This window comes from Hyla sarda, unplaced genomic scaffold (assembly GCF_029499605.1).
Source record: "Hyla sarda isolate aHylSar1 unplaced genomic scaffold, aHylSar1.hap1 scaffold_942, whole genome shotgun sequence".
Classification (NCBI taxonomy): Eukaryota; Metazoa; Chordata; class Amphibia; order Anura; family Hylidae; genus Hyla; species Hyla sarda.
The window spans coordinates 28,600-52,289 of record NW_026610972.1 but is presented as its reverse complement, the minus strand read 5'-3'; the positions used below and the strand labels follow the sequence as shown (position 1 = coordinate 52,289).

Below are 23,690 nucleotides of genomic sequence, written 5' to 3'. Positions count from 1 at the left end.
GCTGTTCTTCTACAAAAAAATTCTTCCGGGCATGCTGTCACTTGTGGTTTTTTCTCTAGGACCTTCTCTCCAGCGGAGAGGAACTACTCCATCGGGGATCGAGAGCTTCTAGCCATTAAATTAGCACTTGAGGAATGGAGGCATCTGCTGGAGGGATCAAGTTCTCCTGTTATTATCTACACCGACCACAAGAACCTCTCCTACCTCCAGTCTGCCCAACGGCTGAATCCTCGCCAGGCCCGGTGGTCTCTGTTCTTTGCCCGATTTAATTTTGAGATTCACTTTCGTCCTGCCGATAAGAACATTAGGGCCGATGCTCTCTCTCGTTCCTCGGATGCCTCAGAAGTTGAACTCTCTCCGCAACACATCATTCCACCTGACTGCCTGATCTCCACTTCTCCTGCCTCCATCAGGCAGACTCCTCCAGGAAAGACCTTTGTTTCTCCTCGCCAACGCCTCGGAATCCTCAAATGGGGTCACTCCTCCCATCTCGCAGGTCATGCGGGTATCAAGAAATCTGTGCAACTCATCTCCCGCTTCTATTGGTGGCCGACTCTGGAGACGGATGTTGTGGACTTTGTGCGAGCCTGCACTATCTGTGCCCGGGATAAGACTCCTCGCCAGAAGCCCGCTGGTTTTCTTCATCCTCTGCCTGTCCCCGAACAGCCTTGGTCTCTGATTGGTATGGATTTTATTACTGATTTACCCCCTTCCCGTGGCAACACTGTTATTTGGGTGGTCGTTGATCGATTCTCCAAAATGGCACATTTCATCCCTCTTCCTGGTCTTCCTTCTGCGCCTCAGTTGGCTAAACAATTTTTTGTACACATTTTTCGTCTTCACGGGTTGCCTACGCAGATTGTCTCGGATAGAGGCGTCCAATTCGTGTCTAAATTCTGGAGGGCTCTCTGTAAACAACTCAAGATTAAATTAAATTTTTCTTCTGCATATCATCCCCAGTCCAATGGACAAGTAGAAAGGATTAACCAGATCTTGGGTGATTATTTGCGACATTTTGTTTCCTCCCGCCAGGATGACTGGGCAGATCTCCTCCCATGGGCCGAATTCTCGTATAACTTCAGGGTCTCTGAGTCTTCCTCCAAATCCCCATTTTTCGTGGTGTACGGCCGTCACCCTCTTCCCCCCCTCCCTACTCCCTTGCCCTCTGGTCTGCCCGCTGTGGATGAAATTTCTCGTGACCTTTCCATCATATGGAGAGAGACCCAAAATTCTCTCTTACAGGCTTCATCACGCATGAAGAAGTTCGCGGATAAGAAAAGAAGAGCTCCCCCCGTTTTTTCCCCTGGAGACAAGGTATGGCTCTCCGCTAAATATGTCCGCTTCCGTGTCCCTAGCTACAAGTTGGGACCACGCTATCTTGGTCCTTTCAAAATTTTGTGTCAAATTAATCCTGTCTCTTATAAACTTCTTCTTCCTCCCTCTCTTCGTATCCCTAATGCCTTTCACGTCTCTCTTCTCAAACCACTCATCCTCAACCGTTTTTCTCCCAAATCTGTTCCTCCCACTCCTGTTTCCGGCTCCTCGGACATCTTCTCGGTCAAAGAGATTTTAGCTGCCAAAAAGGTCAGAGGGAAAAATTTTTTTTTAGTGGACTGGGAGGGTTGTGGTCCTGAAGAGAGATCCTGGGAACCTGAGGACAACATCCTAGACAAAAGTCTGCTCCTCAGGTTCTCAGGCTCTAAGAAGAGGGGGAGACCCAAGGGGGGGGGTACTGTTACGCCGAGCGCTCCGGGTCCCCGCTCCTCCCCGGAGCGCTCGCTTCACTCTCCCCGCGGCAGCGCTCCGGTCACGTCCTCTGACCCGGGGCGCTGCGATTCCGCTGCCAGCCGGGATGCGATCCGCGATGCGGGTAGCGCCCGCTCGCGATGCGCACCCCGGCTCCCCTACCTGACCCGCTCTCCGTCTGTTCTGTCCCGGCGCGCGCGGCCCCGCTCCCTAGGGCGCGCGCGCGCCGGGTCTCTGCGATTTAAAGGGCCACTGCGCCGCTGATTGGCGCAGTGGTCCCAATTAGTGTGTTCACCTGTGCACTTCCCTATATCACCTCACTTCCCCTGCACTCCCTTGCCGGATCTTGTTGCCTTAGTGCCAGTGAAAGCGTTCCTTGTGTGTTCCTTGCCTGTGTTTCCAGACCTTCTGCCGTTGCCCCTGACTACGATCCTTGCTGCCTGCCCCGACCTTCTGCTACGTCCGACCTTGCTTTTGCCTACTCCCTTGTACCGCGCCCATCTTCAGCAGCCAGAGAGGTGAGCCGTTGCTAGTGGATACGACCTGGTCACTACCGCCGCAGCAAGACCATCCCGCTTTGCGGCGGGCTCTGGTGAAAACCAGTAGTGGCTTAGAACCGGTCCACTAGCACGGTCCACGCCAATCCCTCTCTGGCACAGAGGATCCACTACCTGCCAGCCGGCATCGTGACAACCTGTGTGAACAGCCAGGAGACCCCCCCCCCCCCCCCCATGTTATGTTACATAGTTACATAGTTAGTACGGTCGAAAAAAGACATATGTCCATCACGTTCAACCAGGGAATTAAGGGGTAGGGGTGTGGCGCGATATTGGGGAAGGGATGAGATTTTATATTTCTTCATAAGCATTAATCTTATTTTGTCAATTAGGAACATTCAGCACCCACCCGCTATCAAGGCAGCTGCCTATCATGTCATGCCCTACCTGCACAGGTGTGCTGGCTACTCAAATGATCCAATTAAGGAGGCCATTTAGTCAGCAGCAGCAGAAGTCCTGTGCCTGGACGCTCCAACAGGGGCCAGACACAAGCAGAAGCAGAAGCAGCAGAAGCAGCAGCAGCACCACCTTTTATTTTTTGGCTGCAGCAGCAGCAAGGCCCACAGGGCTGGCTAGCTGGCTAGCCAGCAAGCAGGTAGCAATGAAAGTAGGAATCTTTCTTTTTAACCCTGTAAGGGGGTGGTGCACAGTACCCGAAGATACTGCCATATCGGGTCAATGCATAGGGCGACGGAAGCAAGCTTCGAAATCGGCCCCCGTTCTCAAAAATCAATTTAATATATGGTCCCCAGATAGGGGACGTATCAGATATTAAACTGATAAGAACAGATACTACACTTGATCTTAGCCAAAAGGCCGAGAAGCGATAACCGTGAAAGGGGCGGGCCCAACAAGGTCCCCTTCATGGGCACTATCACTGCTTGCTGTCAGGGAGGCTGCCAGACAATTTTCCATGCACACTCTGGGCTGGGGGGCAGTCAACCACCAGTACACACAGCAGAACCTAAACCCATACCATTATTGCTAAGCAGCAAGACAGGGGCCCATTGCACTCCCACGGGGCCTTTTTAAATGCAATCCATAACCCGGATTTGCCAGGAACCCTTCTTACTCCTCCTACTTGCATGTGACACTGGGCTTAGGATCTGCATAGGAAACACACACACAAGCACACACCTACCTTTGTTGCCTGCAGATGCCTCCTTGGCTGTCCCCAAACGGTATCAAACCAACACCCACGGGAAGCTGTAAGCATAGAGGACATGCCTGCACCCCATTGGACTTACCTGTGTGGGTTAAATCCGGGTTATTTGACAACCTATGGCGGTGATGGTTCTGCTCAGGCAGAGCAGTGCTGATGCTCCTCATAAAGCTGTCGCTGCTGTGAAGGTTCTAGGTGACATCACAAATCCCTATGGTTACATACACAACAAAGCTGGGTTGTTGTTGTTTACACTCTGCAAGGCCTGTGGAAGTGAGTGACATCATAGCACTGTAGTTCTGAGGGTTCAAGATGGATGCAACAATCTCCTGTTGCTTCTATGAAGGCCGTAATAGACGACATCACCAAACAGCTCCATAGTCACATACACAGCAAAGGAGAGATGTTGTTTACACCTAGTGATGTCAGTGGTATTGAGTGACATCACAGCACAGTGCTAAGGCTCCTGGGCCTGGACACAGCAGCGGCTGCAATATCTCAACGGAGAATACGTTTATATCTATGTGTGTGTGTGCGCATATATATATATATATATATATATATATATATATATATATATATTTCTCCGCCGAAATCACTTTTAAACCCATTTCCACCTTTTTTTCCCTTCTCTTCCTCTTACTTTTTTTTCACGTTTTTTTACGTTTTTCTCCTTTTCGCCTCTTTTCTGGGCGTATTATTCTTCTTTTTCTTCTTTTTTTTCGTCTAATGCATACCCCATCAGTGCAGCAATGCTTATTCAATACCGCCAGCAGATGGAGACACTGGGGGATAATTTTCTAAGGATTTATACTGATTTTTCCTGTCTGAATTTGTCGCACAGAAAGTTGCAGGCCAAATATGTGTGACATTTCTGCGACTTTAGCTTCTAGAGCATTTTTACAACATTATACATAGGTGCTGAATACATAAAAAGCGACTGTTCAGCGACAGACAAGTCGCATCGGCTGAAAGTAGGCCAGAATGTCAGTCCATGTTGGAGCAGGTTTAGATACAGTCTAAAGCATAGATCTCAAAGTCTGTGCACAGAATTTAGCAAGGGCCTCGCACCTTCTGATGCATCAGGTAGGTGCACAATAGCATAGCCTAACCCTCTGTACTTTGGTCTATATTGATGCGGGACATAGACAGCCAGCTGATGACCAATCCATTAGTGCAATGGATGGCTGGAAGCATTTGTCTTTGCCTTTGCAATACCACAGAAGCAATGCATGGTCAATGTACAGCAATGACACACCTGTGTGAACAGCCAGGAGACCCCCCCCCCCCCCCCCCCATGTTATGTTACATAGTTACATAGTTAGTACGGTCGAAAAAAGACATATGTCCATCACGTTCAACCAGGGAATTAAGGGGTAGGGGTGTGGCGCGATATTGGGGAAGGGATGAGATTTTATATTTCTTCATAAGCATTAATCTTATTTTGTCAATTAGGAACATTCAGCACCCACCCGCTATCAAGGCAGCTGCCTATCATGTCATGCCCTACCTGCACAGGTGTGCTGGCTACTCAAATGATCCAATTAAGGAGGCCATTTAGTCAGCAGCAGCAGAAGTCCTGTGCCTGGACGCTCCAACAGGGGCCAGACACAAGCAGAAGCAGAAGCAGCAGAAGCAGCAGCAGCACCACCTTTTGTTTTTTGGCTGCAGCAGCAGCAAGGCCCACAGGGCTGGCTAGCTGGCTAGCCAGCAAGCAGGTAGCAATGAAAGTAGGAATCTTTCTTTTTAACCCTGTAAGGGGGTGGTGCACTGTACCCGAAGATACTGCCATATCGGGTCAATGCATAGGGCGACGGAAGCAAGCTTCGAAATCGGCCCCCGTTCTCAAAAATCCATTTAATATATGGTCCCCAGATAGGGGACGTATCAGATATTAAACTGATAAGAACAGATACTACACTTGATCTTAGCCAAAAGGCCGAGAAGCGATAACCGTGAAAGGGGCGGGCCCAACAAGGTCCCCTTCATGGGCACTATCACTGCTTGCTGTCAGGGAGGCTGCCAGACAATTTTCCATGCACACTCTGGGCTGGGGGGCAGTCAACCACCAGTACACACAGCAGAACCTAAACCCATACCATTATTGCTAAGCAGCAAGACAGGGGCCCATTGCACTCCCACGGGGCCTTTTTAAATGCAATCCATAACCCGGATTTGCCAGGAACCCTTCTTACTCCTCCTACTTGCATGTGACACTGGGCTTAGGATCTGCATAGGAAACACACACACAAGCACACACCTACCTTTGTTGCCTGCAGATGCCTCCTTGGCTGTCCCCAAACGGTATCAAACCAACACCCACGGGAAGCTGTAAGCATAGAGGACATGCCTGCACCCCATTGGACTTACCTGTGTGGGTTAAATCCGGGTTATTTGACAACCTATGGCGGTGATGGTTCTGCTCAGGCAGAGCAGTGCTGATGCTCCTCATAAAGCTGTCGCTGCTGTGAAGGTTCTAGGTGACATCACAAATCCCTATGGTTACATACACAACAAAGCTGGGTTGTTGTTGTTTACACTCTGCAAGGCCTGTGGAAGTGAGTGACATCATAGCACTGTAGTTCTGAGGGTTCAAGATGGATGCAACAATCTCCTGTTGCTTCTATGAAGGCCGTAATAGACGACATCACCAAACAGCTCCATAGTCACATACACAGCAAAGGAGAGATGTTGTTTACACCTAGTGATGTCAGTGGTATTGAGTGACATCACAGCACAGTGCTAAGGCTCCTGGGCCTGGACACAGCAGCGGCTGCAATATCTCAACGGAGAATACGTTTATATCTATGTGTGTGTGTGCGCATATATATATATATATATATATATATATATATATATATATATATTTCTCCGCCGAAATCACTTTTAAACCCATTTCCACCTTTTTTTCCCTTCTCTTCCTCTTACTTTTTTTTCACGTTTTTTTACGTTTTTCTCCTTTTCGCCTCTTTTCTGGGCGTATTATTCTTCTTTTTCTTCTTTTTTTTCGTCTAATGCATACCCCATCAGTGCAGCAATGCTTATTCAATACCGCCAGCAGATGGAGACACTGGGGGATAATTTTCTAAGGATTTATACTGATTTTTCCTGTCTGAATTTGTCGCACAGAAAGTTGCAGGCCAAATATGTGTGACATTTCTGCGACTTTAGCTTCTAGAGCATTTTTACAACATTATACATAGGTGCTGAATACATAAAAAGCGACTGTTCAGCGACAGACAAGTCGCATCGGCTGAAAGTAGGCCAGAATGTCAGTCCATGTTGGAGCAGGTTTAGATACAGTCTAAAGCATAGATCTCAAAGTCTGTGCACAGAATTTAGCAAGGGCCTCGCACCTTCTGATGCATCAGGTAGGTGCACAATAGCATAGCCTAACCCTCTGTACTTTGGTCTATATTGATGCGGGACATAGACAGCCAGCTGATGACCAATCCATTAGTGCAATGGATGGCTGGAAGCATTTGTCTTTGCCTTTGCAATACCACAGAAGCAATGCATGGTCAATGTACAGCAATGACACACCTGTGTGAACAGCCAGGAGACCCCCCCCCCCCCCCCCATGTTATGTTACATAGTTACATAGTTAGTACGGTCGAAAAAAGACATATGTCCATCACGTTCAACCAGGGAATTAAGGGGTAGGGGTGTGGCGCGATATTGGGGAAGGGATGAGATTTTATATTTCTTCATAAGCATTAATCTTATTTTGTCAATTAGGAACATTCAGCACCCACCCGCTATCAAGGCAGCTGCCTATCATGTCATGCCCTACCTGCACAGGTGTGCTGGCTACTCAAATGATCCAATTAAGGAGGCCATTTAGTCAGCAGCAGCAGAAGTCCTGTGCCTGGACGCTCCAACAGGGGCCAGACACAAGCAGAAGCAGCAGAAGCAGCAGCAGCACCACCTTTTGTTTTTTGGCTGCAGCAGCAGCAAGGCCCACAGGGCTGGCTAGCTGGCTAGCCAGCAAGCAGGTAGCAATGAAAGTAGGAATCTTTCTTTTTAACCCTGTAAGGGGGTGGTGCACTGTACCCGAAGATACTGCCATATCGGGTCAATGCATAGGGCGACGGAAGCAAGCTTCGAAATCGGCCCCCGTTCTCAAAAATCCATTTAATATATGGTCCCCAGATAGGGGACGTATCAGATATTAAACTGATAAGAACAGATACTACACTTGATCTTAGCCAAAAGGCCGAGAAGCGATAACCGTGAAAGGGGCGGGCCCAACAAGGTCCCCTTCATGGGCACTATCACTGCTTGCTGTCAGGGAGGCTGCCAGACAATTTTCCATGCACACTCTGGGCTGGGGGGCAGTCAACCACCAGTACACACAGCAGAACCTAAACCCATACCATTATTGCTAAGCAGCAAGACAGGGGCCCATTGCACTCCCACGGGGCCTTTTTAAATGCAATCCATAACCCGGATTTGCCAGGAACCCTTCTTACTCCTCCTACTTGCATGTGACACTGGGCTTAGGATCTGCATAGGAAACACACACACAAGCACACACCTACCTTTGTTGCCTGCAGATGCCTCCTTGGCTGTCCCCAAACGGTATCAAACCAACACCCACGGGAAGCTGTAAGCATAGAGGACATGCCTGCACCCCATTGGACTTACCTGTGTGGGTTAAATCCGGGTTATTTGACAACCTATGGCGGTGATGGTTCTGCTCAGGCAGAGCAGTGCTGATGCTCCTCATAAAGCTGTCGCTGCTGTGAAGGTTCTAGGTGACATCACAAATCCCTATGGTTACATACACAACAAAGCTGGGTTGTTGTTGTTTACACTCTGCAAGGCCTGTGGAAGTGAGTGACATCATAGCACTGTAGTTCTGAGGGTTCAAGATGGATGCAACAATCTCCTGTTGCTTCTATGAAGGCCGTAATAGACGACATCACCAAACAGCTCCATAGTCACATACACAGCAAAGGAGAGATGTTGTTTACACCTAGTGATGTCAGTGGTATTGAGTGACATCACAGCACAGTGCTAAGGCTCCTGGGCCTGGACACAGCAGCGGCTGCAATATCTCAACGGAGAATACGTTTATATCTATGTGTGTGTGTGCGCATATATATATATATATATATATATATATATATATATATATATATTTCTCCGCCGAAATCACTTTTAAACCCATTTCCACCTTTTTTTCCCTTCTCTTCCTCTTACTTTTTTTTCACGTTTTTTTACGTTTTTCTCCTTTTCGCCTCTTTTCTGGGCGTATTATTCTTCTTTTTCTTCTTTTTTTTCGTCTAATGCATACCCCATCAGTGCAGCAATGCTTATTCAATACCGCCAGCAGATGGAGACACTGGGGGATAATTTTCTAAGGATTTATACTGATTTTTCCTGTCTGAATTTGTCGCACAGAAAGTTGCAGGCCAAATATGTGTGACATTTCTGCGACTTTAGCTTCTAGAGCATTTTTACAACATTATACATAGGTGCTGAATACATAAAAAGCGACTGTTCAGCGACAGACAAGTCGCATCGGCTGAAAGTAGGCCAGAATGTCAGTCCATGTTGGAGCAGGTTTAGATACAGTCTAAAGCATAGATCTCAAAGTCTGTGCACAGAATTTAGCAAGGGCCTCGCACCTTCTGATGCATCAGGTAGGTGCACAATAGCATAGCCTAACCCTCTGTACTTTGGTCTATATTGATGCGGGACATAGACAGCCAGCTGATGACCAATCCATTAGTGCAATGGATGGCTGGAAGCATTTGTCTTTGCCTTTGCAATACCACAGAAGCAATGCATGGTCAATGTACAGCAATGACACACCTGTGTTACGCCGAGCGCTCCGGGTCCCCGCTCCTCCCCGGAGCGCTCGCTTCACTCTCCCCGCGGCAGCGCTCCGGTCACGTCCTCTGACCCGGGGCGCTGCGATTCCGCTGCCAGCCGGGATGCGATCCGCGATGCGGGTAGCGCCCGCTCGCGATGCGCACCCCGGCTCCCCTACCTGACCCGCTCTCCGTCTGTTCTGTCCCGGCGCGCGCGGCCCCGCTCCCTAGGGCGCGCGCGCGCCGGGTCTCTGCGATTTAAAGGGCCACTGCGCCGCTGATTGGCGCAGTGGTCCCAATTAGTGTGTTCACCTGTGCACTTCCCTATATCACCTCACTTCCCCTGCACTCCCTTGCCGGATCTTGTTGCCTTAGTGCCAGTGAAAGCGTTCCTTGTGTGTTCCTTGCCTGTGTTTCCAGACCTTCTGCCGTTGCCCCTGACTACGATCCTTGCTGCCTGCCCCGACCTTCTGCTACGTCCGACCTTGCTTTTGCCTACTCCCTTGTACCGCGCCCATCTTCAGCAGCCAGAGAGGTGAGCCGTTGCTAGTGGATACGACCTGGTCACTACCGCCGCAGCAAGACCATCCCGCTTTGCGGCGGGCTCTGGTGAAAACCAGTAGTGGCTTAGAACCGGTCCACTAGCACGGTCCACGCCAATCCCTCTCTGGCACAGAGGATCCACTACCTGCCAGCCGGCATCGTGACAGTAGATCCGGCCATGGATCCCGCTGAAGTTCCTCTGCCAGTTGTCGCTGACCTCACCACGGTGGTCGCCCAGCAGTCACAACAGATAGCGCAACAAGGCCAACAGCTGTCTCAACTGACCGTTATGCTACAACAGTTACTACCACAGCTTCAGCAGTCATCTCCTCCGCCAGCTCCTGCACCTCCTCCGCAGCGAGTGGCCGCTCCTGGGATACGCTTATCCTTGCCGGATAAATTTGATGGGGACTCTAAGTTTTGCCGTGGCTTTCTTTCCCAATGTTCCCTGCATCTGGAGATGATGTCGGACCTGTTTCCCACTGAAAGGTCTAAGGTGGCTTTCGTAGTCAGCCTTCTGTCCGGAAAAGCCCTGTCATGGGCCACACCGCTCTGGGACCGCAATGACCCCGTCACTGCCTCTGTACACTCCTTCTTCTCGGAAATCCGAAGTGTCTTTGAGGAACCTGCCCGAGCCTCTTCTGCTGAGACTGCCCTGTTGAACCTGGTCCAGGGTAATTCTTCCGTTGGCGAGTATGCCGTACAATTCCGTACTCTTGCTTCAGAATTGTCCTGGAATAATGAGGCCCTCTGCGCGACCTTCAAAAAAGGCCTATCCAGCAACATTAAAGATGTTCTGGCCGCACGAGAAATTCCTGCTAATCTACATGAACTTATTCACCTAGCCACTCGCATTGACATGCGTTTTTCCGAAAGGCGTCAGGAACTCCGCCAAGATATGGACTCTGTTCGCACGAGGCGTTTCTTCTCCTCGGCTCCTCTCTCCTCTGGTCCCCTGCAATCTGTTCCTGTGCCTCCCGCCGTGGAGGCTATGCAGGTCGACCGGTCTCGCCTGACACCTCAAGAGAGGACACGACGCCGTATGGAGAACCTCTGCCTGTACTGTGCTAGTACCGAACACTTCCTGAGGGATTGTCCTATCCGTCCTCCCCGCCTGGAAAGACGTACGCTGACTCCGCACAAAAGTGAGACAGTCCTTGATGTCTACTCTGCTTCTCCACGTCTTACTGTGCCTGTGCGGATGTCTGCCTCTGCCTTCTCCTTCTCTACAGTGGCCTTCTTGGACTCTGGATCTGCAGGAAATTTTATTTTGGCCTCTCTCGTCAACAGGTTCAACATCCCGGTGACCAGTCTCGCCAGACCCCTCTACATCAATTGTGTAAATAATGAAAGATTGGACTGTACCATACGTTTCCGCACGGAGCCCCTTCTTATGAGCATCGGATCTCATCATGAGAGGATTGAACTTTTGGTCCTCCCCAATTGCACCTCGGAAATTCTCCTTGGACTTCCCTGGCTTCAACTTCATTCCCCTACCCTGGATTGGTCCACTGGGGAGATCAAGAGTTGGGGGTCCTCTTGTTCCAAGAACTGTCTAAAACCGGTTCCCAGTAACCCTTGCCGTAACTCTGTGGTTCCTCCAGTAACCGGTCTCCCTAAGGCCTATATGGACTTCGCGGATGTTTTCTGCAAAAAACAAGCTGAGACTCTACCTCCTCACAGGCCTTATGATTGCCCTATCGACCTCCTCCCGGGCACTACTCCACCCCGGGGCAGAATTTATCCTCTCTCTGCCCCAGAGACTCTTGCCATGTCCGAATACGTCCAGGAGAATCTAAAAAAGGGCTTTATCCGTAAATCCTCCTCTCCTGCCGGAGCCGGATTTTTCTTTGTGTCCAAAAAAGATGGCTCCCTACGTCCTTGCATTGACTACCGCGGTCTTAATAAAATCACGGTTAAGAACCGCTACCCCTTACCCCTCATCTCTGAACTCTTTGATCGCCTCCAAGGTGCCCACATCTTCACTAAATTGGACTTAAGAGGCGCCTATAACCTCATCCGCATCAGAGAGGGGGACGAGTGGAAAACGGCATTTAACACCAGAGATGGACACTTTGAGTATCTGGTCATGCCCTTTGGACTGTGCAACGCCCCTGCCGTTTTCCAAGACTTTGTCAATGAAATTTTTCGTGATCTGTTATACTCCTGTGTTGTTGTATATCTGGACGATATCCTAATTTTTTCTGCCAATCTAGAAGAACACCGCCAGCATGTCCGTATGGTTCTTCAGAGACTTCGTGACAACCAACTCTATGCCAAAATTGAGAAATGTCTGTTTGAATGCCAATCTCTTCCTTTTCTAGGATATTTGGTCTCTGGCCAGGGACTACAGATGGATCCAGACAAACTCTCTGCCGTCTTAGATTGGCCACGCCCCTCCGGACTCCGTGCTATCCAACGCTTTTTGGGGTTCGCCAATTATTACAGGCAATTTATTCCACATTTTTCTACCATTGTGGCTCCTATCGTGGCTTTAACCCAAAAAAATGCTGATCCCAAGTCCTGGCCTCCTCAAGCAGAAGACGCCTTTAAACGACTCAAGTCTGCCTTTTCTTCGGCTCCCGTCCTCTCCAGACCTGACCCTTCCAAACCCTTCCTATTGGAGGTTGATGCCTCCTCAGTGGGAGCTGGAGCTGTTCTTCTACAAAAAAATTCTTCCGGGCATGCTGTCACTTGTGGTTTTTTCTCTAGGACCTTCTCTCCAGCGGAGAGGAACTACTCCATCGGGGATCGAGAGCTTCTAGCCATTAAATTAGCACTTGAGGAATGGAGGCATCTGCTGGAGGGATCAAGTTCTCCTGTTATTATCTACACCGACCACAAGAACCTCTCCTACCTCCAGTCTGCCCAACGGCTGAATCCTCGCCAGGCCCGGTGGTCTCTGTTCTTTGCCCGATTTAATTTTGAGATTCACTTTCGTCCTGCCGATAAGAACATTAGGGCCGATGCTCTCTCTCGTTCCTCGGATGCCTCAGAAGTTGAACTCTCTCCGCAACACATCATTCCACCTGACTGCCTGATCTCCACTTCTCCTGCCTCCATCAGGCAGACTCCTCCAGGAAAGACCTTTGTTTCTCCTCGCCAACGCCTCGGAATCCTCAAATGGGGTCACTCCTCCCATCTCGCAGGTCATGCGGGTATCAAGAAATCTGTGCAACTCATCTCCCGCTTCTATTGGTGGCCGACTCTGGAGACGGATGTTGTGGACTTTGTGCGAGCCTGCACTATCTGTGCCCGGGATAAGACTCCTCGCCAGAAGCCCGCTGGTTTTCTTCATCCTCTGCCTGTCCCCGAACAGCCTTGGTCTCTGATTGGTATGGATTTTATTACTGATTTACCCCCTTCCCGTGGCAACACTGTTATTTGGGTGGTCGTTGATCGATTCTCCAAAATGGCACATTTCATCCCTCTTCCTGGTCTTCCTTCTGCGCCTCAGTTGGCTAAACAATTTTTTGTACACATTTTTCGTCTTCACGGGTTGCCTACGCAGATTGTCTCGGATAGAGGCGTCCAATTCGTGTCTAAATTCTGGAGGGCTCTCTGTAAACAACTCAAGATTAAATTAAATTTTTCTTCTGCATATCATCCCCAGTCCAATGGACAAGTAGAAAGGATTAACCAGATCTTGGGTGATTATTTGCGACATTTTGTTTCCTCCCGCCAGGATGACTGGGCAGATCTCCTCCCATGGGCCGAATTCTCGTATAACTTCAGGGTCTCTGAGTCTTCCTCCAAATCCCCATTTTTCGTGGTGTACGGCCGTCACCCTCTTCCCCCCCTCCCTACTCCCTTGCCCTCTGGTCTGCCCGCTGTGGATGAAATTTCTCGTGACCTTTCCATCATATGGAGAGAGACCCAAAATTCTCTCTTACAGGCTTCATCACGCATGAAGAAGTTCGCGGATAAGAAAAGAAGAGCTCCCCCCGTTTTTTCCCCTGGAGACAAGGTATGGCTCTCCGCTAAATATGTCCGCTTCCGTGTCCCTAGCTACAAGTTGGGACCACGCTATCTTGGTCCTTTCAAAATTTTGTGTCAAATTAATCCTGTCTCTTATAAACTTCTTCTTCCTCCCTCTCTTCGTATCCCTAATGCCTTTCACGTCTCTCTTCTCAAACCACTCATCCTCAACCGTTTTTCTCCCAAATCTGTTCCTCCCACTCCTGTTTCCGGCTCCTCGGACATCTTCTCGGTCAAAGAGATTTTAGCTGCCAAAAAGGTCAGAGGGAAAAATTTTTTTTTAGTGGACTGGGAGGGTTGTGGTCCTGAAGAGAGATCCTGGGAACCTGAGGACAACATCCTAGACAAAAGTCTGCTCCTCAGGTTCTCAGGCTCTAAGAAGAGGGGGAGACCCAAGGGGGGGGGTACTGTTACGCCGAGCGCTCCGGGTCCCCGCTCCTCCCCGGAGCGCTCGCTTCACTCTCCCCGCGGCAGCGCTCCGGTCACGTCCTCTGACCCGGGGCGCTGCGATTCCGCTGCCAGCCGGGATGCGATCCGCGATGCGGGTAGCGCCCGCTCGCGATGCGCACCCCGGCTCCCCTACCTGACCCGCTCTCCGTCTGTTCTGTCCCGGCGCGCGCGGCCCCGCTCCCTAGGGCGCGCGCGCGCCGGGTCTCTGCGATTTAAAGGGCCACTGCGCCGCTGATTGGCGCAGTGGTCCCAATTAGTGTGTTCACCTGTGCACTTCCCTATATCACCTCACTTCCCCTGCACTCCCTTGCCGGATCTTGTTGCCTTAGTGCCAGTGAAAGCGTTCCTTGTGTGTTCCTTGCCTGTGTTTCCAGACCTTCTGCCGTTGCCCCTGACTACGATCCTTGCTGCCTGCCCCGACCTTCTGCTACGTCCGACCTTGCTTTTGCCTACTCCCTTGTACCGCGCCCATCTTCAGCAGCCAGAGAGGTGAGCCGTTGCTAGTGGATACGACCTGGTCACTACCGCCGCAGCAAGACCATCCCGCTTTGCGGCGGGCTCTGGTGAAAACCAGTAGTGGCTTAGAACCGGTCCACTAGCACGGTCCACGCCAATCCCTCTCTGGCACAGAGGATCCACTACCTGCCAGCCGGCATCGTGACAACCTGTGTGAACAGCCAGGAGACCCCCCCCCCCCCCCCATGTTATGTTACATAGTTACATAGTTAGTACGGTCGAAAAAAGACATATGTCCATCACGTTCAACCAGGGAATTAAGGGGTAGGGGTGTGGCGCGATATTGGGGAAGGGATGAGATTTTATATTTCTTCATAAGCATTAATCTTATTTTGTCAATTAGGAACATTCAGCACCCACCCGCTATCAAGGCAGCTGCCTATCATGTCATGCCCTACCTGCACAGGTGTGCTGGCTACTCAAATGATCCAATTAAGGAGGCCATTTAGTCAGCAGCAGCAGAAGTCCTGTGCCTGGACGCTCCAACAGGGGCCAGACACAAGCAGAAGCAGAAGCAGCAGAAGCAGCAGCAGCACCACCTTTTGTTTTTTGGCTGCAGCAGCAGCAAGGCCCACAGGGCTGGCTAGCTGGCTAGCCAGCAAGCAGGTAGCAATGAAAGTAGGAATCTTTCTTTTTAACCCTGTAAGGGGGTGGTGCACTGTACCCGAAGATACTGCCATATCGGGTCAATGCATAGGGCGACGGAAGCAAGCTTCGAAATCGGCCCCCGTTCTCAAAAATCAATTTAATATATGGTCCCCAGATAGGGGACGTATCAGATATTAAACTGATAAGAACAGATACTACACTTGATCTTAGCCATAAGGCCGAGAAGCGATAACCGTGAAAGGGGCGGGCCCAACAAGGTCCCCTTCATGGGCACTATCACTGCTTGCTGTCAGGGAGGCTGCCAGACAATTTTCCATGCACACTCTGGGCTGGGGGGCAGTCAACCACCAGTACACACAGCAGAACCTAAACCCATACCATTATTGCTAAGCAGCAAGACAGGGGCCCATTGCACTCCCACGGGGCCTTTTTAAATGCAATCCATAACCCGGATTTGCCAGGAACCCTTCTTACTCCTCCTACTTGCATGTGACACTGGGCTTAGGATCTGCATAGGAAACACACACACAAGCACACACCTACCTTTGTTGCCTGCAGATGCCTCCTTGGCTGTCCCCAAACGGTATCAAACCAACACCCACGGGAAGCTGTAAGCATAGAGGACATGCCTGCACCCCATTGGACTTACCTGTGTGGGTTAAATCCGGGTTATTTGACAACCTATGGCGGTGATGGTTCTGCTCAGGCAGAGCAGTGCTGATGCTCCTCATAAAGCTGTCGCTGCTGTGAAGGTTCTAGGTGACATCACAAATCCCTATGGTTACATACACAACAAAGCTGGGTTGTTGTTGTTTACACTCTGCAAGGCCTGTGGAAGTGAGTGACATCATAGCACTGTAGTTCTGAGGGTTCAAGATGGATGCAACAATCTCCTGTTGCTTCTATGAAGGCCGTAATAGACGACATCACCAAACAGCTCCATAGTCACATACACAGCAAAGGAGAGATGTTGTTTACACCTAGTGATGTCAGTGGTATTGAGTGACATCACAGCACAGTGCTAAGGCTCCTGGGCCTGGACACAGCAGCGGCTGCAATATCTCAACGGAGAATACGTTTATATCTATGTGTGTGTGTGCGCATATATATATATATATATATATATATATATATATATATATATATATTTCTCCGCCGAAATCACTTTTAAACCCATTTCCACCTTTTTTTCCCTTCTCTTCCTCTTACTTTTTTTTCACGTTTTTTTACGTTTTTCTCCTTTTCGCCTCTTTTCTGGGCGTATTATTCTTCTTTTTCTTCTTTTTTTTCGTCTAATGCATACCCCATCAGTGCAGCAATGCTTATTCAATACCGCCAGCAGATGGAGACACTGGGGGATAATTTTCTAAGGATTTATACTGATTTTTCCTGTCTGAATTTGTCGCACAGAAAGTTGCAGGCCAAATATGTGTGACATTTCTGCGACTTTAGCTTCTAGAGCATTTTTACAACATTATACATAGGTGCTGAATACATAAAAAGCGACTGTTCAGCGACAGACAAGTCGCATCGGCTGAAAGTAGGCCAGAATGTCAGTCCATGTTGGAGCAGGTTTAGATACAGTCTAAAGCATAGATCTCAAAGTCTGTGCACAGAATTTAGCAAGGGCCTCGCACCTTCTGATGCATCAGGTAGGTGCACAATAGCATAGCCTAACCCTCTGTACTTTGGTCTATATTGATGCGGGACATAGACAGCCAGCTGATGACCAATCCATTAGTGCAATGGATGGCTGGAAGCATTTGTCTTTGCCTTTGCAATACCACAGAAGCAATGCATGGTCAATGTACAGCAATGACACACCTGTGTGAACAGCCAGGAGACCCCCCCCCCCCATGTTATGTTACATAGTTACATAGTTAGTACGGTCGAAAAAAGACATATGTCCATCACGTTCAACCAGGGAATTAAGGGGTAGGGGTGTGGCGCGATATTGGGGAAGGGATGAGATTTTATATTTCTTCATAAGCATTAATCTTATTTTGTCAATTAGGAACATTCAGCACCCACCCGCTATCAAGGCAGCTGCCTATCATGTCATGCCCTACCTGCACAGGTGTGCTGGCTACTCAAATGATCCAATTAAGGAGGCCATTTAGTCAGCAGCAGCAGAAGTCCTGTGCCTGGACGCTCCAACAGGGGCCAGACACAAGCAGAAGCAGAAGCAGCAGAAGCAGCAGCAGCACCACCTTTTGTTTTTTGGCTGCAGCAGCAGCAAGGCCCACAGGGCTGGCTAGCTGGCTAGCCAGCAAGCAGGTAGCAATGAAAGTAGGAATCTTTCTTTTTAACCCTGTAAGGGGGTGGTGCACTGTACCCGAAGATACTGCCATATCGGGTCAATGCATAGGGCGACGGAAGCAAGCTTCGAAATCGGCCCCCGTTCTCAAAAATCCATTTAATATATGGTCCCCAGATAGGGGACGTATCAGATATTAAACTGATAAGAACAGATACTACACTTGATCTTAGCCAAAAGGCCGAGAAGCGATAACCGTGAAAGGGGCGGGCCCAACAAGGTCCCCTTCATGGGCACTATCACTGCTTGCTGTCAGGGAGGCTGCCAGACAATTTTCCATGCACACTCTGGGCTGGGGGGCAGTCAACCACCAGTACACACAGCAGAACCTAAACCCATACCATTATTGCTAAGCAGCAAGACAGGGGCCCATTGCACTCCCACGGGGCCTTTTTAAATGCAATCCATAACCCGGATTTGCCAGGAACCCTTCTTACTCCTCCTACTTGCATGTGACACTGGGCTTAGGATCTGCATAGGAAACACACACACAAGCACACACCTACCTTTGTTGCCTGCAGATGCCTCCTTGGCTGTCCCCAAACGGTATCAAACCAACACCCACGGGAAGCTGTAAGCATAGAGGACATGCCTGCACCCCATTGGACTTACCTGTGTGGGTTAAATCCGGGTTATTTGACAACCTATGGCGGTGATGGTTCTGCTCAGGCAGAGCAGTGCTGATGCTCCTCATAAAGCTGTCGCTGCTGTGAAGGTTCTAGGTGACATCACAAATCCCTATGGTTACATACACAACAAAGCTGGGTTGTTGTTGTTTACACTCTGCAAGGCCTGTGGAAGTGAGTGACATCATAGCACTGTAGTTCTGAGGGTTCAAGATGGATGCAACAATCTCCTGTTGCTTCTATGAAGGCCGTAATAGACGACATCACCAAACAGCTCCATAGTCACATACACAGCAAAGGAGAGATGTTGTTTACACCTAGTGATGTCAGTGGTATTGAGTGACATCACAGCACAGTGCTAAGGCTCCTGGGCCTGGACACAGCAGCGGCTGCAATATCTCAACGGAGAATACGTTTATATCTATGTGTGTGTGTGCGCATATATATATATATATATATATATATATATATATATATTTCTCCGCCGAAATCACTTTTAAACCCATTTCCACCTTTTTTTCCCTTCTCTTCCTCTTACTTTTTTTTCAGGTTTTTTTACGTTTTTCTCCTTTTCGCCTCTTTTCTGGGCGTATTATTCTTCTTTTTCTTCTTTTTTTTCGTCTAATGCATACCCCATCAGTGCAGCAATGCTTATTCAATACCGCCAGCAGATGGAGACACTGGGGGATAATTTTCTAAGGATTTATACTGATTTTTCCTGTCTGAATTTGTCGCACAGAAAGTTGCAGGCCAAATATGTGTGACATTTCTGCGACTTTAGCTTCTAGAGCATTTTTACAACATTATACATAGGTGCTGAATACATAAAAAGCGACTGTTCAGCGACAGACAAGTCGCATCGGCTGAAAGTAGGCCAGAATGTCAGTCCATGTTGGAGCAGGTTTAGATACAGTCTAAAGCATAGATCTCAAAGTCTGTGCACAGAATTTAGCAAGGGCCTCGCACCTTCTGATGCATCAGGTAGGTGCACAATAGCATAGCCTAACCCTCTGTACTTTGGTCTATATTGATGCGGGACATAGACAGCCAGCTGATGACCAATCCATTAGTGCAATGGATGGCTGGAAGCATTTGTCTTTGCCTTTGCAATACCACAGAAGCAATGCATGGTCAATGTACAGCAATGACACACCTGTGTGAACAGCCAGGAGACCCCCCCCCCCCCCCCCATGTTATGTTACATAGTTACATAGTTAGTACGGTCGAAAAAAGACATATGTCCATCACGTTCAACCAGGGAATTAAGGGGTAGGGGTGTGGCGCGATATTGGGGAAGGGATGAGATTTTATATTTCTTCATAAGCATTAATCTTATTTTGTCAATTAGGAACATTCAGCACCCACCCGCTATCAAGGCAGCTGCCTATCATGTCATGCCCTACCTGCACAGGTGTGCTGGCTACTCAAATGATCCAATTAAGGAGGCCATTTAGTCAGCAGCAGCAGAAGTCCTGTGCCTGGACGCTCCAACAGGGGCCAGACACAAGCAGAAGCAGAAGCAGCAGAAGCAGCAGCAGCACCACCTTTTGTTTTTTGGCTGCAGCAGCAGCAAGGCCCACAGGGCTGGCTAGCTGGCTAGCCAGCAAGCAGGTAGCAATGAAAGTAGGAATCTTTCTTTTTAACCCTGTAAGGGGGTGGTGCACTGTACCCGAAGATACTGCCATATCGGGTCAATGCATAGGGCGACGGAAGCAAGCTTCGAAATCGGCCCCCGTTCTCAAAAATCCATTTAATATATGGTCCCCAGATAGGGGACGTATCAGATATTAAACTGATAAGAACAGATTTTTTTTTTTTTTTTTTTTATCTAAAGCCGAGGAACGTGCTTTCGATTCACCCAAAGTGCAAGAAAAAGTGCAAACGTGTTACACTAAAAAAACGTGCACAAAGGATGCGGTCTATCGCAAGCCCTACTCCGATAGGAGAGAGGCCCCCCAACAAACCTTACCCTTCGCCTCCGGACCAAAAGGTACCTGCGAGGTTCCAGGTTCGATGTCCCTTTTCGCCGAAGCTACTAGGGGACCACAAATGCTCCCGGCATCCCCCTTGGCGTTAGCCAAGGTATCTGCCCGCAGAGCCGATTACGGTAGGTACCCTGCCAAAGCAGGAGTACCCGGGGTGTTTGCAGGGAGGTGCGGAACCTAATGGCCACACACACCTCCCCTAGACCGCCAGGAGGGACACCCAGAAGGGCTACCGCATCCTGACAAATCCCGTGAACACAAAACACGCAAAAAGTGACACAGTGAGACAAAAAAGAAATAAATAAGTGAATGTGTGCAGATATACTGCCCGGACATCCGGCCGGATCTATAAAAATTTCTCTGATCCTAGCCAGAAGGCCGGGAATCAAGAGGTGAGTGCCACAAGGTGAAGAGATTATGGTGCCCGTGCTTCAACTCAGTGAGTCTATTCTCCCAGTGAGTTTCGGCACCTCGGGGTCACCACTCCCCGAGGCACAAAAGTACCTCGGCTCTAGACCCTCTCAGCCTCATGGCGAGACCCGGAGGGAACAGGTCACATCGGGGCAGCCGTCGAGCTGATTCCTCAGAACCAGCCCCGGAAAGCCCTGGTACACCTGCATCCTCCATGCAGCACCCATCCCCACCAGCATGAAAACTGATAAGAACAGATACTACACTTGATCTTAGCCAAAAGGCCGAGAAGCGATAACCGTGAAAGGGGCGGGCCCAACAAGGTCCCCTTCATGGGCACTATCACTGCTTGCTGTCAGGGAGGCTGCCAGACAATTTTCCATGCACACTCTGGGCTGGGGGGCAGTCAACCACCAGTACACACAGCAGAACCTAAACCCATACCATTATTGCTAAGCAGCAAGACAGGGGCCCATTGCACTCCCACGGGGCCTTTTTAAATGCAATCCATAACCCGGATTTGCCAGGAACCCTTCTTACTCCTCCTACTTGCATGTGACACTGGGCTTAGGATCTGCATAGGAAACACACACACAAGCACACACCTACCTTTGTTGCCTGCAGATGCCTCCTTGGCTGTCCCCAAACGGTATCAAACCAACACCCACGGGAAGCTGTAAGCATAGAGGACATGCCTGCACCCCATTGGACTTACCTGTGTGGGTTAAATCCGGGTTATTTGACAACCTATGGCGGTGATGGTTCTGCTCAGGCAGAGCAGTGCTGATGCTCCTCATAAAGCTGTCGCTGCTGTGAAGGTTCTAGGTGACATCACAAATCCCTATGGTTACATACACAACAAAGCTGGGTTGTTGTTGTTTACACTCTGCAAGGCCTGTGGAAGTGAGTGACATCATAGCACTGTAGTTCTGAGGGTTCAAGATGGATGCAACAATCTCCTGTTGCTTCTATGAAGGCCGTAATAGACGACATCACCAAACAGCTCCATAGTCACATACACAGCAAAGGAGAGATGTTGTTTACACCTAGTGATGTCAGTGGTATTGAGTGACATCACAGCACAGTGCTAAGGCTCCTGGGCCTGGACACAGCAGCGGCTGCAATATCTCAACGGAGAATACGTTTATATCTATGTGTGTGTGTGCGCATATATATATATATATATATATATATATATATATATTTCTCCGCCGAAATCACTTTTAAACCCATTTCCACCTTTTTTTCCCTTCTCTTCCTCTTACTTTTTTTTCACGTTTTTTTACGTTTTTCTCCTTTTCGCCTCTTTTCTGGGCGTATTATTCTTCTTTTTCTTCTTTTTTTTCGTCTAATGCATACCCCATCAGTGCAGCAATGCTTATTCAATACCGCCAGCAGATGGAGACACTGGGGGATAATTTTCTAAGGATTTATACTGATTTTTCCTGTCTGAATTTGTCGCACAGAAAGTTGCAGGCCAAATATGTGTGACATTTCTGCGACTTTAGCTTCTAGAGCATTTTTACAACATTATACATAGGTGCTGAATACATAAAAAGCGACTGTTCAGCGACAGACAAGTCGCATCGGCTGAAAGTAGGCCAGAATGTCAGTCCATGTTGGAGCAGGTTTAGATACAGTCTAAAGCATAGATCTCAAAGTCTGTGCACAGAATTTAGCAAGGGCCTCGCACCTTCTGATGCATCAGGTAGGTGCACAATAGCATAGCCTAACCCTCTGTACTTTGGTCTATATTGATGCGGGACATAGACAGCCAGCTGATGACCAATCCATTAGTGCAATGGATGGCTGGAAGCATTTGTCTTTGCCTTTGCAATACCACAGAAGCAATGCATGGTCAATGTACAGCAATGACACACCTGTGTGAACAGCCAGGAGACCCCCCCCCCCCCCCCCATGTTATGTTACATAGTTACATAGTTAGTACGGTCGAAAAAAGACATATGTCCATCACGTTCAACCAGGGAATTAAGGGGTAGGGGTGTGGCGCGATATTGGGGAAGGGATGAGATTTTATATTTCTTCATAAGCATTAATCTTATTTTGTCAATTAGGAACATTCAGCACCCACCCGCTATCAAGGCAGCTGCCTATCATGTCATGCCCTACCTGCACAGGTGTGCTGGCTACTCAAATGATCCAATTAAGGAGGCCATTTAGTCAGCAGCAGCAGAAGTCCTGTGCCTGGACGCTCCAACAGGGGCCAGACACAAGCAGAAGCAGAAGCAGCAGCAGCACCACCTTTTGTTTTTTGGCTGCAGCAGCAGCAAGGCCCACAGGGCTGGCTAGCTGGCTAGCCAGCAAGCAGGTAGCAATGAAAGTAGGAATCTTTCTTTTTAACCCTGTAAGGGGGTGGTGCACTGTACCCGAAGATACTGCCATATCGGGTCAATGCATAGGGCGACGGAAGCAAGCTTCGAAATCGGCCCCCGTTCTCAAAAATCCATTTAATATATGGTCCCCAGATAGGGGACGTATCAGATATTAAACTGATAAGAACAGATACTACACTTGATCTTAGCCAAAAGGCCGAGAAGCGATAACCGTGAAAGGGGCGGGCCCAACAAGGTCCCCTTCATGGGCACTATCACTGCTTGCTGTCAGGGAGGCTGCCAGACAATTTTCCATGCACACTCTGGGCTGGGGGGCAGTCAACCACCAGTACACACAGCAGAACCTAAACCCATACCATTATTGCTAAGCAGCAAGACAGGGGCCCATTGCACTCCCACGGGGCCTTTTTAAATGCAATCCATAACCCGGATTTGCCAGGAACCCTTCTTACTCCTCCTACTTGCATGTGACACTGGGCTTAGGATCTGCATAGGAAACACACACACAAGCACACACCTACCTTTGTTGCCTGCAGATGCCTCCTTGGCTGTCCCCAAACGGTATCAAACCAACACCCACGGGAAGCTGTAAGCATAGAGGACATGCCTGCACCCCA

At 49.2% G+C, this 23,690-nt stretch overlaps 7 non-coding genes and 1 pseudogene across 7 annotated transcripts; all 8 read right to left on the bottom strand.

Annotated features, from left to right (window-relative positions):
• Positions 1-2,940: 2,940 nt before the first annotated feature.
• On the bottom strand, positions 2,941-3,131 carry LOC130350333 (U2 spliceosomal RNA). Its single transcript, XR_008887475.1, has one exon. It is a non-coding gene; the product is annotated as a U2 spliceosomal RNA (small nuclear RNA).
• A 2,094-nt stretch (positions 3,132-5,225) lies between these two features.
• Positions 5,226-5,416, bottom strand: LOC130350313 (U2 spliceosomal RNA). Its single transcript, XR_008887457.1, has one exon. It is a non-coding gene; the product is annotated as a U2 spliceosomal RNA (small nuclear RNA).
• Positions 5,417-7,502: 2,086 nt separating this feature from the next.
• On the bottom strand, positions 7,503-7,693 carry LOC130350312 (U2 spliceosomal RNA). The gene has a single exon (XR_008887456.1). It is a non-coding gene; the product is annotated as a U2 spliceosomal RNA (small nuclear RNA).
• Positions 7,694-15,419: 7,726 nt separating this feature from the next.
• Positions 15,420-15,610, bottom strand: LOC130350332 (U2 spliceosomal RNA). Its single transcript, XR_008887474.1, has one exon. It is a non-coding gene; the product is annotated as a U2 spliceosomal RNA (small nuclear RNA).
• Positions 15,611-17,699: 2,089 nt separating this feature from the next.
• On the bottom strand, positions 17,700-17,890 carry LOC130350355 (U2 spliceosomal RNA). Its single transcript, XR_008887486.1, has one exon. It is a non-coding gene; the product is annotated as a U2 spliceosomal RNA (small nuclear RNA).
• A 2,086-nt stretch (positions 17,891-19,976) lies between these two features.
• LOC130350346 (U2 spliceosomal RNA) lies at positions 19,977-20,162 on the bottom strand. Its single transcript, XR_008887482.1, has one exon. It is a non-coding gene; the product is annotated as a U2 spliceosomal RNA (small nuclear RNA).
• A 693-nt stretch (positions 20,163-20,855) lies between these two features.
• LOC130350352 (U2 spliceosomal RNA) lies at positions 20,856-21,015 on the bottom strand (annotated as a pseudogene).
• Positions 21,016-23,090: 2,075 nt separating this feature from the next.
• On the bottom strand, positions 23,091-23,281 carry LOC130350347 (U2 spliceosomal RNA). The gene has a single exon (XR_008887483.1). It is a non-coding gene; the product is annotated as a U2 spliceosomal RNA (small nuclear RNA).
• Positions 23,282-23,690: the final 409 nt, after the last annotated feature.